The 16,609-nt window shown below is 42.0% G+C and overlaps 1 long non-coding RNA gene across 2 annotated transcripts in view; it reads right to left on the bottom strand.

Moving 5' to 3' along the window:
* Positions 1-401: 401 nt before the first annotated feature.
* LOC109311069 overlaps positions 402-16,609 on the bottom strand; it is a 20,092-nt gene continuing 3,884 nt past the window's right edge. For both annotated transcript variants that reach the window (XR_002101401.1, XR_002101400.1), the window contains 3 exons: positions 11,597-11,603; positions 8,368-8,374; positions 402-412 (listed from right to left, as the gene is read on the bottom strand). This is a non-coding gene — a long non-coding RNA (uncharacterized LOC109311069). The remainder of the gene's footprint in view (positions 413-8,367; positions 8,375-11,596; positions 11,604-16,609) is intronic.

Below are 16,609 nucleotides of genomic sequence, written 5' to 3'. Positions count from 1 at the left end.
CTAGGCACTATCACTTAAAAAAAAACCCAGAAAAAGAACAGAAAAAAATGGGAAAAGAAGCCTCTGCTTACCTTTGAAGGGGAGGGGGTTCTGGGGCCTCCTGGCAGAGCCCCCTGAACAGCACAGGGCAACGGAGGGACAGGAGGGCCTGGGCTGGGGCCGCTGGGGCTGTCAGCCTGCCCCGCACTGTGCGGGCAGGGACCCACTCAGCCAGATGGCAGCTTCAACTGCTAGTAAGTGCCAGGGTTTTTTTTTAAAGTATGGGGGGGCAGGGATGGGGGGGTCCAGAGCAGGGTTCGGGGGCCTTGGGGGGGTTGGCAGAGGGAGGGAGGGCTGGGGGAGTTGGCGGGACGGTGGGGGGTCCCCCCCACAGTCCCTTCCCCCCTCCTCCAGCCCCCCGACCCCTTACTCACTGGCATCCAGAGCATCTCAATGGAGGACCCAGCCTCTGGTTGCCTCGGGGCATGATCAGGGACTCTGCCCTGCCCAGCTTTTTTATACTTTGCTTTTTTTAGACCCCTAGATATCCAGGGATTTCATTTTCTTCCCACCCTGCAAACTTGCAGCTCAGGGAACATTATTTTGTTCCCACACATGCCTGTTGCCCTGCCTCAAAGGGGTTTGAGATGGGGCAAGAGGCACATGCGCGCTCATGTGGACACGCCTTAGAAACCCAGCAAAATTTTTTTTTTGTCCTCTCATCTCCTCCACGGAATAAACATCCATTTTGTTAAAGTAAGGATATTAAATATGTTTCTCACTGCATTAAACAATTAATTTTTGTACTGCATAACACACATATGTATATATATAATTGCCTATTTTGTAAGTATGTAAATGTTCCCATTTGAGCACAGAACAGGTAGCATATGAACAGAGCTCTCAGGAATGCTCATCTTTTATGCCCCTCATTTCTTAGGGCCCTCCATTTCTGTTACTCTGCCTGAGAGGCTCCATGTACAAAATTGGTTAAATGGTTTAAAAGGTGGCCTTTTTAGAGCTGAGCCAAAAGTAAATTAAAAGCAAAGTCATTTTTTGTCTATACAACTACTCCAAAAAGTTACTGAAAGCCTTCAAATTTTTTCTTATATTCACTGGTGGAGTGTTTGGTCTATTTCTGTCAGTCTAAGCATATGAGTTTTCATCCTCAACAGCAGGAGACATGTCTGACACTATACTATTCCTCTCTCTCTCTCTCTTGCATCAGGCAAGAGTTGGATACAGAAATATTCATCTTCCAAAAATACATGCTTCAGAGCTGAAATGGATCTAACGTGTTAAGAACTAGATGCAAAACTGCAAGTCTAGGTACAGACATTCAAAAAGCCTGAAGCAGAATCGATCTAATTTACGTGATTTTGTGTAAGCAGCATAGTTTATATTGGTGGTGAACAGAACAAACATTCATCCTTTATTGGGGGGAGGGGCAAATGTTAAGGCATAGACAGAAGTGATAATTTTTGCCTGATCTGGCCCTTGAAAATGCCCAACAGCCACGACCAAACAGGAGTGCACAGCTACAAAGCACTTTAAAAGGGCCCGATCCCATGAAAATCTGAACTCTCATGGCATGAGGGTTCAGATGAAGACAGTTCTAAACATAGCATTTTCAGTAACATGTGTCTGCCTGCCTCCCAGCCTTGGAGCTGTTTTCCAACGGGAAGGGGGAAATGGAAAAGAGAGAGCTCATTTTAGGGATTCCTTAGCTGGTGCTGGATAGTGGAGACTCCACTCCAGAGGTCCTCTAATCAACCACCCCACTGTTCAGCACTGGCTGGGGAGCCCCTAGATTGAGGTCTCTCTGCTCCCTTTCCCCCCTCCCATTTTGAAAACGGTGCCCAGGCTGGAAGGGAGATGGGGCTGTTGCTAGGGGAAAACCAGCCATAGGCTGGCATGTAGCAGCTGGATTTCCTAACTGCCCCTCCCCCTTAGACCCAACAGTGAACTCTGTTTGGTCTGGGGGATAGTTGTAATTCAGGATGCTCCCTGCAAAGCGGTGTGAGTTACAGCAGGGAACTGCTCTTCTGAGCCCTTAGACTAGGTTGTACCATTTTTAAACCAGTCTGTATGCCAAACTTCTATTCTGTTATAGGTATAGACCAGTTTTGTGTGCCAAATGTGTTTTGTTAAGGGTATAGACCAATTTCCAATTACTTAAACCAGTAAAAGTATGTCTGTATCTGGCCCTTGAGCCAGTCCTCTTTCTCCTGTATCAAGACCAACATGCTTGGTAGTCCTTGAAGGCTGAAGAGATGTGAATCCAACTAGGTAGCAACGGGATCTCTATAAAGCCTGTGTTCTCTACAGGGAACCTTCTAGAGTCAGATGGTAGTGTGCAGACGTCGTGTGTAGGATCCCTAAATCCTGCCTTCCAACTGTGTGGCAGAACTGATCTGGTTCTACTGCATCTGGAAACACACACAACAGTAGAGGGGTCATACTTTGCCCTGGAAGTAATTTGTTTTATGAAAAAACCTATTTTTGAAGCTATCAAAGATGGAAGTCCTGCTACAAGAGTGTTATGCTGATGACTAAAGGATTTGAGTTCTGGTGCACATCTTCCTCAGGTGCCTAAAAGCAATGCACTAATGAAGAATTCTATATTAATGAGTCATTACAACATTCCTGTTTAACAACAGACTTCCCTCTGCATCATAATTCCACATTAGAAATACTGTTGTGAAGACTGAGCTGCGGTTTCTATTCTGGACTTTAATTTTTAGCTAGCAACCTTTGCACAGAACAGAAGTACTATTATGCAGAATTTTAATACCACAACTCCACCAAGACTTTTTAAATCAGCTCAGCTGAGTAGTTTATTTTTAAACTGAACCTCTGTCTGCAACTTAAGAATGCAAACAGGATTCTGAGTCACAGTCATACATGCAGTATGATCACAGAACTGAAGTCCACAATGAAGCCATCACACTACTGATATTTAATCAAGATTTCGTCTCAGTATCAATAAGACCGCTGCTTAAGTCAATGGCATGATAGCCCAAAAACTTAGATGTTAGAACAGAATCAAGCAGATGATCAATTCAAAACAGATCTTTGAATTTTCTAACTTAAACATGATTAATATCTTAGACTTTGAATCCCATGTAAAAAAAAAAACAAAAATTAATTATGTGCATTATGACTCTCAAAATAAGTAATTGAATAGCAACACTTTACTAAATTGCTGGTGCTTTTTGTGCATCATTCTACCCATTGTTTCATCTTAAAGCCAGATACATAAATTCAACTGCCAATCTTGTGTGTACAATAGTTCTGGAGTTTACTATTATTTGTACATTGAGCAGGGCAATCCGAGAAGCTTTGCTGCTGCCCTGAATCTTTGGAGAGAAGATTCTATACCCCAGTCTCCAAAGACAACCTTTGTAACCAGCCCTCTTGCCTGAATTGTTTGTGGAGTAAAACTATTGGGGTCTAGAGAGAGAATGCAGTACAGTAAGACCTGATGTTGCATTCTACAGTACACAGGTGGAGATGTTATGGCTTTCAGGGGTCCAACCTGGATTCAACTCTGAAGGCAATGAAATTACCAGAACAACCCTAGTTTATGTAATTGCAACATGAGAGGTCCCGTTCATTTTTTAATTTGGTAGTCATTAGGGCTGTGCGAAGCTTCAGGTACTGATTCGATTTGAAGATATAGGCAGATTCGGTGGCCAATCTCCATATCCAAATCGAATCAGCAGACCAATAAAAATGTCTGAATCAATTCAAAGCCTCCAAATCAATTTGGAAAAAATGTAGAGAAAGACTCAGAGATTCAGGCAGTCCCCACTTGCCACTTCAGGGAGCTGGCACTGGGCTCTGTGCAAGAAAGTTGAGGAAGATCCTGCCAGGTAGGGAGGGTGATGCCCACTGCCCCCCTCTGCCCCATGCTGCGTGGGGGGCTCTGTCATGAGCCCCCATCCCCCACTTGCTCTCCAAGTCCTGTCAATGGCTGCCCCGCATGGCCCCAGCATCCTGGCACTTTAAAAAAAAAAAAAAAGCCCTGCACTCACTAGATGCTGCAGCAGCCATTGGAGTCTCTGGGGACTTGTGGCAGAGCCCCCCCCATGCAGCGTAGGGCAGTGGGGATCACTCCTCCCCCCCACATCTTGCTGGAGCCGGTGAGTGCGGGGCTGTTCTTTTGTTGTTGTTTTTTAAGACCCGGGACACTGGGGTCAGGTGAGGCAGCCATTGATGGGGCTGGGAGAGCAGGCAGGAGATGGGGCCTGTTTGATTTGGAGATTCAGCCAATTCGGCAGTGGACGAATCTCCAAATCAGATTTGGCTGAATCAGTTTGGGACAGGGATTTGAATCACTGAATCAAATCACTGTCCCCTGAATCAGCCAAATCTGTATCCAAAGAGAATACTAGCCGCTTGACACAGGTCTAGTAGTCATAGCGTTCAGGTGTCTATTCTGCCCATGGAAAGAATATAGATTAAAAGGGATATGGAAGAAAGAAAAGAAACTCAGGATTTTCAGGAGAAAGGATAAATGAACAGAGTTAGGCAGGCTTGAGTACGTGAAACGTTGATGCTAGGTGACTGACAAACCAAATATTCCAGCTGAGAAGTTAATCCAGTTTAGGAATGTCTTGGGTAAAGTAACAAGGGGAAATGCTTCAAAACCAAAAATGGGCCATAATAATAGAAATCAAAAAAGGCCTCTCATTAGTGGTGCAAATCAGGAGGAGCTCTGTTCTAGGTAACACAGTTAATCCCATGTAGGAACCAGACAAGTGATGGGAATTGGTCTCTAAAATGACCTTGCAGTCAGAAAAAGAAGACAGTGAACTTTGAGAGCTAGATAACCAATGATCTATCACTTAGAACTACAGTGCGGCTCACATGGCCATATCTGCTTTTGGGGACAGGTTTATCAGACTGGATGTTCCAACTTAAAGACAGTAGCATCCCTTTTTTCAAGAATAGCTAGTTACTTTTAAAGGATAGGGCTGAATGACAAAATTCTTATAGTAACACCTAGGAACCCCAGTCGTGGATCCAGACCTCATTGTGTGCCAACAGGAAAAAGGGGGCCCTTATCCTAAAGGCTTCTGATTTCTGCATGGACTCCCTTGACCAACTGTGCAGGGATGCTCAGTGTTCTCACATTTACAGTGAAATCTACTTGCAGTATTCCTCCTGTCAGCCAGGAGACCCTCTTAACTATTTCCAGAATTTACTGTCAAGTGAATTTCTCTTTACTCTTTTAAGAAAAGCAGTAAAACCTCAAGTAGCTCTGACAGTCATCCCTCAAAGTATTAACAGCACAAAAATGTGTTCTAGCCTCTTTTTGGTGTTCTCTTCTGAAGACTTTTAAAAAATGAAAATACTAAATAAATGCTGCTTAGCTTTAGTTCCCACACTGAACTCAACTGAGTGACTCCAGGGATGAATTTGGTCCATTATGCTTAATTCAAAAGGCAGGGGTTGTACCTACATGAAGAAAGTACATGTTGCCTCAGTCAACGAGTGTGAATGTATCACATTACCCTTCACAAACAGGACATGCAGGTATTGAGCAGGGAGATGAGTCAGAATGAATCAAGTTTTCCTGGCAGTAAAAGACAGTTTGCGCTGATTATAAATGCACCAGCTGCTGGCCTAATAAAAATCAAGTTTAATACACACATACACACACACGGCACAAATGTTTGCATTATTAATTGCAAGTGTAGTGCCATTGTCATCATCCCTGACCACTTCCTGTAGAATAGCTTTGCAAAATCAAAGGAAAATTATTGCTGTAGAAACTGCATTTCTAGAAATCCAGATTTTTATAAAAAGTTTTTATATCATTAAAAGGTTCCAGAAAGGAATGTTTCTTATGAACATACCCTCATCCTTTATTGATTTGTGCTGGGAAATAATTAAAATAAACATCATTCCAGTCATACGGGGCATGGTTTTTAAAAACAAATGCCGTAAGTCAGGCTCTTAAGTTTATATTGATGTGACTAGATTTCAACTCCCAATATGTTCCAGTTTGAAAAATCAGACCACATAAGTCAGACTAAATAATATGAGTATAACTAGTAATATAGGAACCTACATTTAGACATCTGGCTAGTTCTGAAAATGTTGGTCCTAGGACATAATAAGATTAATGAAGTATGAAATGTGTTTTTGAGACATACACTAGTAAACTTCTCTCTAGTCCTAATGCTGAAGTTTCTCTTGTACTTTAATATTATTAACTCCTTGGTACTTTTCCTTTTAGGAAGGTATTTTCAATAGAGAGCTGTGTTCAGCTCTGCATCCCCTAAAGTCAATAGGAGTTTCTCCACTGATTTCAGTGGGAACAACATTTGCTGTCCTTTGGGTTTTTCTTAAACTCCAACCCATTAGTGATTCTCCATGTCAGTGCAAGGCTACTCCCTACAGTAACTTCCCAGGGCTTTGTTCAATGAAGTCTCTACCGCTTCCCCTTTGGGAGTCCATTTCACAGGTAGATCCACCTCACTGAAAGCAGGTTTGTCTGATAAATAGCCAACATGTCCCTTTATTACCTGCCTTCAGCCTCTTATTCCTAGTTATTCCTCTTATGCCACCCTTCTTTCCAGCTTGGGTAATAGTCAATATTGGAAAATCTAAGCATCCAAGTGCTATAAGAGGCGTAATGCTGTGTGTGATCATGGAAATAGGTAGGGTGGCATACTTTCAAAAGCCTGCACTCCAGCCCTCCAGCACAGATCATACAACTCTTCCCATGCAAAGAGGGCAGGGTCTGGGCAGGCCCTGGCCAAGCTTAGACATCTCTCCTGGGGAAGCATGATCCCAGAGAGCAACACGGTGCCTGTCCTTCAGTAGGGAGCTCTGAGAGAAATAGGCAAAAAGGCTCTTTAGGTTTTCCCTCAGTAGTGCAGTCAGACACCCATAATTTACACCTCACTCACTCCTTTCCCTTGGGCTCCCTTGTATTTCTCTTTTCTGAAATCTTCCTAGCTTTTTGATGCTTTTCTGCTCCTCAGGGGTCCAGAACCCAAAGTAGGTGCTCTTCTTTTCTGGGAGCTATAGATTAGACCCATCTGCCTATGAAACCTCAAGCAACATTAGCCTTCTTTCCTGCTGCATCATATTGCAAAACTTTATTCCACCCCTCCTCCCACCCACTCTACATTATCTTTTCTGAGTTTCAGTAATTTCCAGGCTCCAAAAAGGTACCATTATCAGCATTAGCCTTCAAAAGGCGGGCTGCCTATGATGGCATGAGGCTTATGGTATGGCTCACTGAGTGACATTTCAAATAAACGATTTCCCTGAGAAAGGCTATTTCACCTTCTCTCTAATGTTCAGCACTTGCTACTACAAGAGGGGTTTAAATCTAAGGCCAGCATTTCATGGCCATGACATTTATTTCAGTTAGTTTTCTGAGTAAATAAGGGTCCAAATTAAAAACACAACACACAAGAAAGTGGTATTGCTGTAAGGGGCAGGTCCTACTTAATATTGCTTATCTGCCAGTTTTGTTAGATATGAGGGCTGTGATGCGTGCCACCATTCCCACTCTGTCAGGCTTTTACAGTATGTTGTGTGGATTTCTTTTCTTAAAACAATTTCATGAGAGGAATCTTTCAAAAGACCTAAGTATGAAATTAGGGTCAGGAAAGAAGCTGGGGAAACCACTAAGCCTGACCCGGCATGTTTTTAAATGTTACCATCCCTTCATAGATACCCAAGTGCTGTATAGTATAGCAAAGCTACACACTTCTACTGCTGCCAGAAATAGCCTCTGCATTTACTATATACAATTATCTACCTCATCACTAAAAGTATTTCAAAGGAAATGTATTATCCTTACAAATACTGGTTGCTCACCATTACAGGCCAGGACCACTATGGTTATGTTGAGAGAATCAATGCACATTACTGTATGTCTACTTTATCACCTCCTAAGACTGTGAGAGTAATATAAGTGGCAATAAACACAGCCTATCAGAAATTATATTTCAGTACCAATAAACTACTCTTTCCATCTTTATCAGGACAGAAAACTATTACAAGCCCTAAGGTATCTCCAGTCTATACCTATAGATCAGGGCTGCACTGAATTAATGATCACTTCCCCAGTTTATGGAATAAAAAAAACCAAATAGGGCCAAATGTATCTGTGTTGTAATGCTGTTAAAGCTAGCGTTTCATCTGGCTAGGGATTTGGTTCATAAAGAACAAAGGCAAAAATTAATTTTGAGTGCCAGCAGCTATGCAGGCTGCTTTTTTTGCCAAAAGATACTTCTCACAGCGGGTAATCCTGATAAATCGACTTAGACCATTCACCGAGCAGTAAATGCTTTTGCTTTCATAAGAAGTCACAGGTTCTTCCTGGTGTAATGCCATGACAATAGGGCATAAGGGAGTGACATGGGGGCTGAGCGCTAACATCTTATTGTAGACGCTGTGCATATTCTGAGCACTAACACCTCATTGTAGAAAATGGGTTCTTATTTGGCCATAAATATGGATAAAAGAACTGCAGATTCCTAAGACAGTTTTCTTGCCAGCACCTCTGTTCTAGAGACCAGAGTCTGTGAAACTTAAACTAGACTCCTGGTAGCCCACCTAGCCCAGGTACCTCCACACTATACTGTAACATGAAGTCTAGACTTAAAGTATCTACAGATTTTTGGAGATACCAGGGATTAAAAAGCTGTGGGCATTTTGTCTTAGACTGAGCCCAAATGTCTTCTGAAATCCTAGCATTAGCCTCATATTATGCTACATCATTGCTGGCTGTAAGTTAGTGATTCTCAACTGAGGTGCTGTGAGATCCTTTTAAGCATGCCAGAGAGCGCTGCACCATATTAGTTAGCACTGTTACGTGTGCAAATACCTACACAATTCACAAGATAAGCCCAGAGATTTCAAATAGGAATCCATAGTGTTAAAAATATTTTGACCTATTGTGGTCTTTTTGAGTTCTTTAAAACAGAAGAATTGCTCTATTATTTTTCCAAAGTCAAAGAAACAAGTGAAAGTTAGAAGCTGGCATTTTTTTGAGTGGTGCCTTGAGTACACAAAGGTTGAGAACCACTCAATGTAGCTGCTACCGTAACTCTGATGTTTTCATCACTATATCATATAAACCTGTACCTACGCCGCTGCTACCACTATGCAGCTGTCAGTGAAAGCTATGATACAAATACATTTCTCTTATATACTAGATGTAGAACCTTGGAAGATTAAGTTAACACTGGAGTTCATTCAAAAAAAAAAAAAGAGCCTGTGCCCTTCCGACACTTTTGCTTTGGACATGCTCACTGAGAAACAGCAACTTTGTATTGAACTCTGCTAAGATTTGCATAATTTTATTTTACCAATTTACCAAAATCAACGTAGAGAGTGGGAAAAAGGAGAGCCAAGGGCTGCAAGAACCAGAGAGTTCTGTCTACAGTTGCATTCTGACAACAGGTGTTAACCTGAGTATGTATAATGCCAATATTAAAGACAGGCCAAAGTGATTTTGTAGGGTGCCCCATGTAAATATTTGCATATGTTGATCATTCTATATAACATACATAGCCTTTATATAAGATTAATTGGTAAATAATAATTTTGAATACCATCCATTTTGGTAAAGTAGCATGGTGGTGTCATTCTATTTTTCTAAAGCTGATTTGGGTCATCCTATCCCTTTATTGTACTACTTAACATCAAGACTGAATAGTTTGTCAGTGTTTGGTATAATTATGTTACCTGTGGTTTAGGCTGAAAATTATATGAAAATATTGTACAGATGCTAATATTCATGTTCAATGCTCTGTATTCACCAAGTCATTAAATGATACCATTTGGCAAACAATGAACCAGCTGCTGCCTGCTATACATCTAGTATAATTTTATGTAGGCAATGAGAAGGAAGAGTAGCATAACTGTCATACAATAATATATGATCCATGACAATTAATTATCCCAGATCCTTCCAAAGTGACATTGTTTTACCTAGAATTAACTTTTTTTGCACTTCTGTCAGAATATTGTATTTAGTAAGCAATTACATTTTTCTACAGTGGTTTTGCTGTGTTGTTTTTTTAAATACATTTGAATATGAATCTTCAAATGCAGAGGCAAATCTATTCTATTATGCTACTTAGGTTCTCATGCTGCACCCTTCAATATGGAACTAGAGTGCTTAAATGGCACCAATAAAAGGATAGTCTTTACTCAGAAATGTCTATGCTAGTACAAATTTAACTTTTAACCTGTCACACTCAGCATGTGTTTACTTTACTTAAAATGGTAGTGTCTGAGTGTTAAAGCAGGATAACATATGCAAAGTGCTCTTGTATCATAGCAAAGTGATGCCTTTTTGAGCAAGGAATATCTCCCCACCATATGGAGTAATGTGGGACTGCTCCATGGAAATAATACAATCAAATTGAATTCCCAATCCACTGATTGTGGGTCCTAGCCCTAGGACCGCACAGAAGTCTCCAACTGGCTTTGGTGGGTCCCTGGGATGAGACCCCAAAAGTCAGCTGATTTTTCAGGTTTCAGTCCTGTGATGGCAAGGGAGCCATTCAGAGGAGCTAGTTTAAGATTTTGGTGCAATACTATAATCTATATTTAGAATATCTGGAATACAAGATAACTATATGTGATATACAGGTCTAAATCTGTGTAATTAGAGCTTGGTCACACAATATATTTAGCGTGTTATACGTAGATCACAGTAGGCATTAATATGACCTCAGTGCACATCCTGAAGCAGATATATATTATATTCCCTCTTCTGGAGACTGTCTGTTCCTGTTTTGTTGTTATTTTTAAAGTCAATACTAAAATTAATGCTGAGTCTTTGGCTGCTCTTCATATGTGGAAAATCATAATATTGCACTTAACATTCTGCTTGTATTACCCTTATTTCCTGTAAGGTACACTACTATATTTACATTTTCCCAGAAGACATTAAGATGGTTTATAAAATGGTTAGATTATAGATTATGAAACAGTATAGCAAAATATTAAATTAAATTATTTTAAAGATTTGTATTTATTTGATTGCAAACCATTGATGGAACATCTTTCCATTTGAACTTTATTCAAAAGTGCAGCAATTTCAATCCTTAATGTCCCACTCTCACACACCACACAGAGCCTCTGAAACAAGGTTTTTGCCTTGACACCCAGTATCTTTTTCTCTAACCACTCCAGTAAACAGTAACTACTGCATATACCTAACACAGAACAGCCTTCTTGCTGTCAGCTGGTTAAATTAACTTCAGTATGTTGTGAATAAATAGTAATTGCATTCTGTAGCTCAAACACTGGAATGAATACAGCTCTAAGACTGCTAAGTGCCAGCTGCCAAGTCATTCAGAGCTCATCTAACTGCTGCAGCAGTCCTTAAGAACAGAATCCCTAAATTAAGCCAGACCTAGAAGAACCTAAAGGCAAATTTGCTTTGGTAGGATGGCTGTTTGCTGTGCTGATCAAAAGATTTGGGATTTTTTTTTCTTCCAAGAGCATTTTGCAATGAATTATAATGGCAAATCACTAGGGATTTAGCTAAGAATCACACCATTACTCTTCTTTGTCTGTACTTGATTTGTATGCATCAGTGCTAAAACTGGGGTTGTATACAAATAGTGACAGGCAAACTTTAGAAAGGTTTAAAGTAGAGCTGGACCTAAACTGGAGCATTGAACCTAAAACTCCCTCAGCTTGCAGCGGGGGAGAGAGGCACAGGACAGAGTTAACCTGAAGCCAGAATTTTACAACTGAGTCCCAGTTCCAAACCGAAATCCATTGGATGTAAGTGCCTGTCTGCCATTTATGCATGTATCTCCTGCTGCGGGACTCGTTGCCAGTTCAGCAGTTGCATTCTTTTCCGCCCAGTAGCCCAGCTTCCCCAGGAAGACAGAGGGGTGGGCAGGTGGGGCATGAGCCCCAGGCACCAAATTAAGGGGGGGCACCAGAATCGTCCCCACCCTAACGTAGTCTGCACCCTGACAGCAAAAGCAGCCCCATGGTGTTGCTTTTTCAGCAGCCATGTAAGCAGACACCATACTGCCGGTGCTGGAGAAACAGCTGGGTGGGCAGACTGCAGCAGGGGACTGTTTCTGAGTCCCCAGAATATGTAAGATTCTTACTTCCCCTCTCCCATGCTCTCAGAACCCCGATGCTTGCACTCAGTGGCACCTCCCTCCCACCCCAGCTCTCCTTCAGGGTTTGCCCAGGGCAAAAAGGTAGTATCATGCAAGGTAATATTAAGTGTTTGAGGAAATATAACACCATGAAATGCAAATACCAGCTAAAGCATCTTCATGCTCAGATGTGAATGGGTACTGTTTTACACACACACACACACACACACACACACCCCGAGTATTCTTCCAATCTAACATTTAAATATGCGTGCTTGCATACTCACACATGCACCCACACATATTCACAAATTCAGAGAGAATTCACAGCCAGCTCACTACAGCAGCAGATGATCTAAATTGATTATTGTCATATAATATACTAACACAAAATAATTTTCATGGTACAAATAAATAATCAAAATGAAAAATTAAGAGCGCATGAGTTTAGTTGCTATTTGAACAAGTTCTAATGAATAAGAGCTGTGTCATAACTGCACAAGACGTTCTAAATTTGGTTTTGGTTTAACAGGCTAACATTGCACCAAAACTTTGATTTAAAAGACATCTGAAGGCTTGCTTCACATTGCAAGCCCACTCTACAGTCAACAGAGGAAGTACCACATTCCCTTTCAAAGAAAGGCTGTGGGGAAGTCATTTGTCTTTATGTCATGCTATCTCTACTATCCAGCCTGCATTGATGAGTCACTCTCTAGTCAAACAGAGTTTTAATAATGCAGATTGTTGGGGACAATATCAAACTGTCCTCTAGAATTGTCTTGAAGTTTTAGAAATAGAACTTAAAAAGCAAATCAGCCCTGGAGAAGCTATTATCTGCTCTGCTCATAATCTGATGGTAATATGAGATTCTGTCAGACTGCAAAGCAGATCAATTATTTTCATTCAGAACTTTAAATGGTAGAACAGTTGTTCATGTAATGAACAGTCCTGTAATGGATTCAGTTTCTGTACCTGTCCCTTTCCCCACTATTAGAGCTTGCTTTAGCCATCACCACTGCAGGCAGTATAGAGCAGAAGTCTGCTCCAGCCTGCATAATCTTAATTTTTCTTCTTGTGTTTATAACCATTAAGAAAAATATGCCTCATATGAAGCCCGGTGGGGAGTGGTTTCTTAAAGCAAAGTAATAGCCCCCAGTATTACTATAATTATAGTAATTATAGTAATTAAAAGGGTTCAGAGGAGGGCTACTCATATGGTTGAGGGCCTGCAGGGAAGATCCTGTGAAGAGAGACTGAGGAACCTGAATCTCCTCAGCCTCCACAAGGGAAGGCTGACAGGTGATCTTGTAGCTGTCTACAAATTCATCGGGGGGTCAGCAGGGAATAGGGGATGCTCTATTTACCAGGGTGCCCCTTGGAGTTACTAGAAACAGTAGTCATAAACTGAAGTAGAGTAGATTTAGATTGGACATCAGGAAGAAATTCTTTATGCTGAGGATTGCCAAAATATGGAATGGGCTTCCAAGGGAGGTGGTGCTTACCCCTACTTTGGAAGTGTTCAAAAGGAGATTAGACAAGCACCTGCCTGGGGTTACTTGACCCTAGTGCTCTTTCCTGCCCAGAGCTGGGGGTTGGACTCGATGATCTAATAGGTCCAATCCAACCCTAGAAATCTATTAAATCTATAGGTAATGCATGGGGGGGGTATGGGGGGGCACATGTCCCTCATCCAAGATTGGCCCTTGCCAGCTGGGGAGTGTGGGCACAGAGAGAAATGCTGGTGGCACTTCTGGTTTTGCCACTGGCCCTTCTGGTTTTGGGTTGGTGGTTGGCCCGTGGCAGACTGCCGCCCCCAGTCAGTGAACAGCCACTGGGGGAACCCCCCTCAGTTGGCAATCAGCTGCTGGTGCCCCCCCCAGACTCAGGAGGCACCAGATGCCCATGCTCTTTATGATTCTATGAATGATTCTATTTTAATAATAATTTGATCCTTTATAATCCTAGTAGAAGGCTGCAAAATTACATATTACAAATTTTTTAATAGTGGAGAGGCCCATGTAGCAGGTAGAAGCTAAACTTACTCTTTTCTGGGGTTTACTTCTACTAACAGAATAATGATACAATATAATGTTCTGATTAAACCTTTCCCAGATTCAAGTGTTCTGATCATTCCCCTCTCAACGCTAGTTAGTCCATGCACGAACAGCTTCCATCAGTCAAACTGAATTATAGTTCTTGCAACCAAAAGCCCAGAGCACAGTGGGCACAGACAGAAGTGACAAGTTTCACCTGATCTGGCCCCAGAAAGTGGTCTACATCCGTGACCAAACAGAATCGCACAGCTGCAGACCACTTAAAAGGGCCTGATCCCTTGAAAATATGAACCCTCATTTCAGGAGGGTGCAGATGAACATACTCCAAAACAGAGCATGTTCTGTAACTTGTATCTGCACTAACTTCCAGCCACAAACTGATTTTAGAATGAGGTGGGGGGAAAGGGAGCAGAGGAAGTTGGTCTGGGGTTTTTCTGCTGGTGCTGGAGGGTGGGGCGGATGGATTGGAGTGCCTTCCCCAAGGTGGGGGCACTCCAATCTACCTGCCCCACCCTTCAGTTCCCCTTCAGGGAACCCCAAGAATGAGCTCCCTCTGCTCCTTTTTCTCCTCTCCCATTCTGAAAACAGTGTCCTGGCTGGGAGGGAGAGTGGCATTGCTGTAGAAACTGGGATGCAGGCTCAAAAGCAGCAAGCAGCTGGAATTCCCAACTCCTAGGCCCAACAGTGAACTTATGTTTGGTCTGGGGGATCATTGCAACTCATAGCGCTTCCTGCAAAGTGCTATGAGTTGCAATGGAAAACTGTTCTGTTTGCACCCAGTGTCAAGAAATTAAGAAACTTGCCACTATGTATATGTGCAACTGGGTAAAAAATTTTTGGGATCAACAACAGCTTACAGTTTGACTTAGCAAATCAGTAATGTATTTGACAACACAGAGTTTGACATCCTATACAAAGGAATGGAAAGGAAAGCTAAAGTTCTGAAAAGGAAGACTTGTGGCTTCAGTAGTTGTTAAAGTAAGGTAACTTCCATAGAACATAATGTACTAGGAAAACCTGAGAACTGTGATGAAAAAGGAAAGAAAGAAAACTTCCCATAAAGAATTATAAAGCCTGTTGTATATTCACAAGAATATATGAAATGGTATTCCAGTATTAATTATAATAAAAGTTGAGCAAAGTTCACTGAAACGTCTGTGGAAATTCCCACCTCCACCCCACAATTTTGTCCCCTTCTCCCCCCACACACCTCAATACCATGGGCAATTGGTGCCTCCCAAGTCTTGTGGGGGCATCAGATCGCCAACGGGGGGGGGGGGTTCCCCAGTCACCAATCACGGTGTCCCCCCATGATCAATTGCTGATTTGGTGGGGGTGGTCCCCCAGTGGCCGATTGCTGAGCCAGCAGTGAAACTGGAAGTGCACTTCCACCAGTGCTTCCGGTTTCATGGCTGGTGCTTCCAGGGGGTGCAGGGCATCAGCAATGTCCAACACTTTTTTTCTTTTTGAGCTGGGAAAGTATACCTTATACATGTGTACGTGCTGAAAAACAGTGATTTAGCTTCTACTGCTGTCAGTATTAAAACTCATGGACTTCAGTGGAAGCAGGATTTTTCTTTAATGATTAGCTGGTGCCCTTGGAAATGCATAACCAAAATACAGTTTCTCAGAAAAGGCTACATGTAGCTCTACACAACTAGCTTACTTATAAATTTAGCTTTTGTTTGGCATCAAAGGTCCGTTAAAAATCATGCTGTTCAGTTATTAAAACATATTTATTGAAACAACCCTGCAAAAATATTGCAGGATAGTTAAACGTTAGTAATTCCAGTATGGTTTCGGTAATCTATTGACATTTAATCATGTAATACTTAGTGCAGCTAGATATAGTTTTTACATTTAATCACACAACTGCTGTAAGTGAATGTTATTCTATGACCAAATACAACTAAAACTTGATAATTAAGGCCCATGACAGGATGTCATTTGCTTGCCTAGCCATTAAGAAGAAATACAGTTCTCTTACTTATCAAGTTGTAATTTAACAGCTAATATATCTACTACAGTCTGAAATAAATGGTATATATGGTACGCATATGCAGGACATGAAAGGGACAAAGTCTATACTTTGGGTAGACTTTGGGTACACAGGTGAGTGTAATTCCTATGCAACTATATGGGAGTTGCATTCACATTATTTGAAGTGGAATCTGGAATTTAAAGTGGAATCTGAAGTCAGAGTGTTCCTGAGCCACAGGCTTCCCAAACGCTGCTAGCTGCTCTCTGTTTTAGGCTGATATACTTGCAGTTCTAAACATGGGTGACTGGTGCCTTCTGAGTCAGGGGTCACTTTTCCCCCCAGTGGCCAGTCAGTGACTGGGGGGGGGTCCCCCTGCAGCTGATTGCACTGACTGGGAGGTGGGGTTCTCCTGTGGCTGATCAAGCCAACCAGGGTAGGTTCCCCAGTGGCCAATCACGCTGACCAGGGGGGTTCCCCAGAGACCG

The sequence above is a fragment of the Crocodylus porosus genome, unplaced genomic scaffold (assembly GCF_001723895.1).
Source record: "Crocodylus porosus isolate Cpor-Errol unplaced genomic scaffold, CroPor_comp1, whole genome shotgun sequence".
Lineage (NCBI taxonomy): Eukaryota > Metazoa > Chordata > Crocodylia > Crocodylidae > Crocodylus > Crocodylus porosus.
Note: the sequence above shows the minus strand (reverse complement) of the source record. Positions and strands in the feature narration are given on the sequence as shown.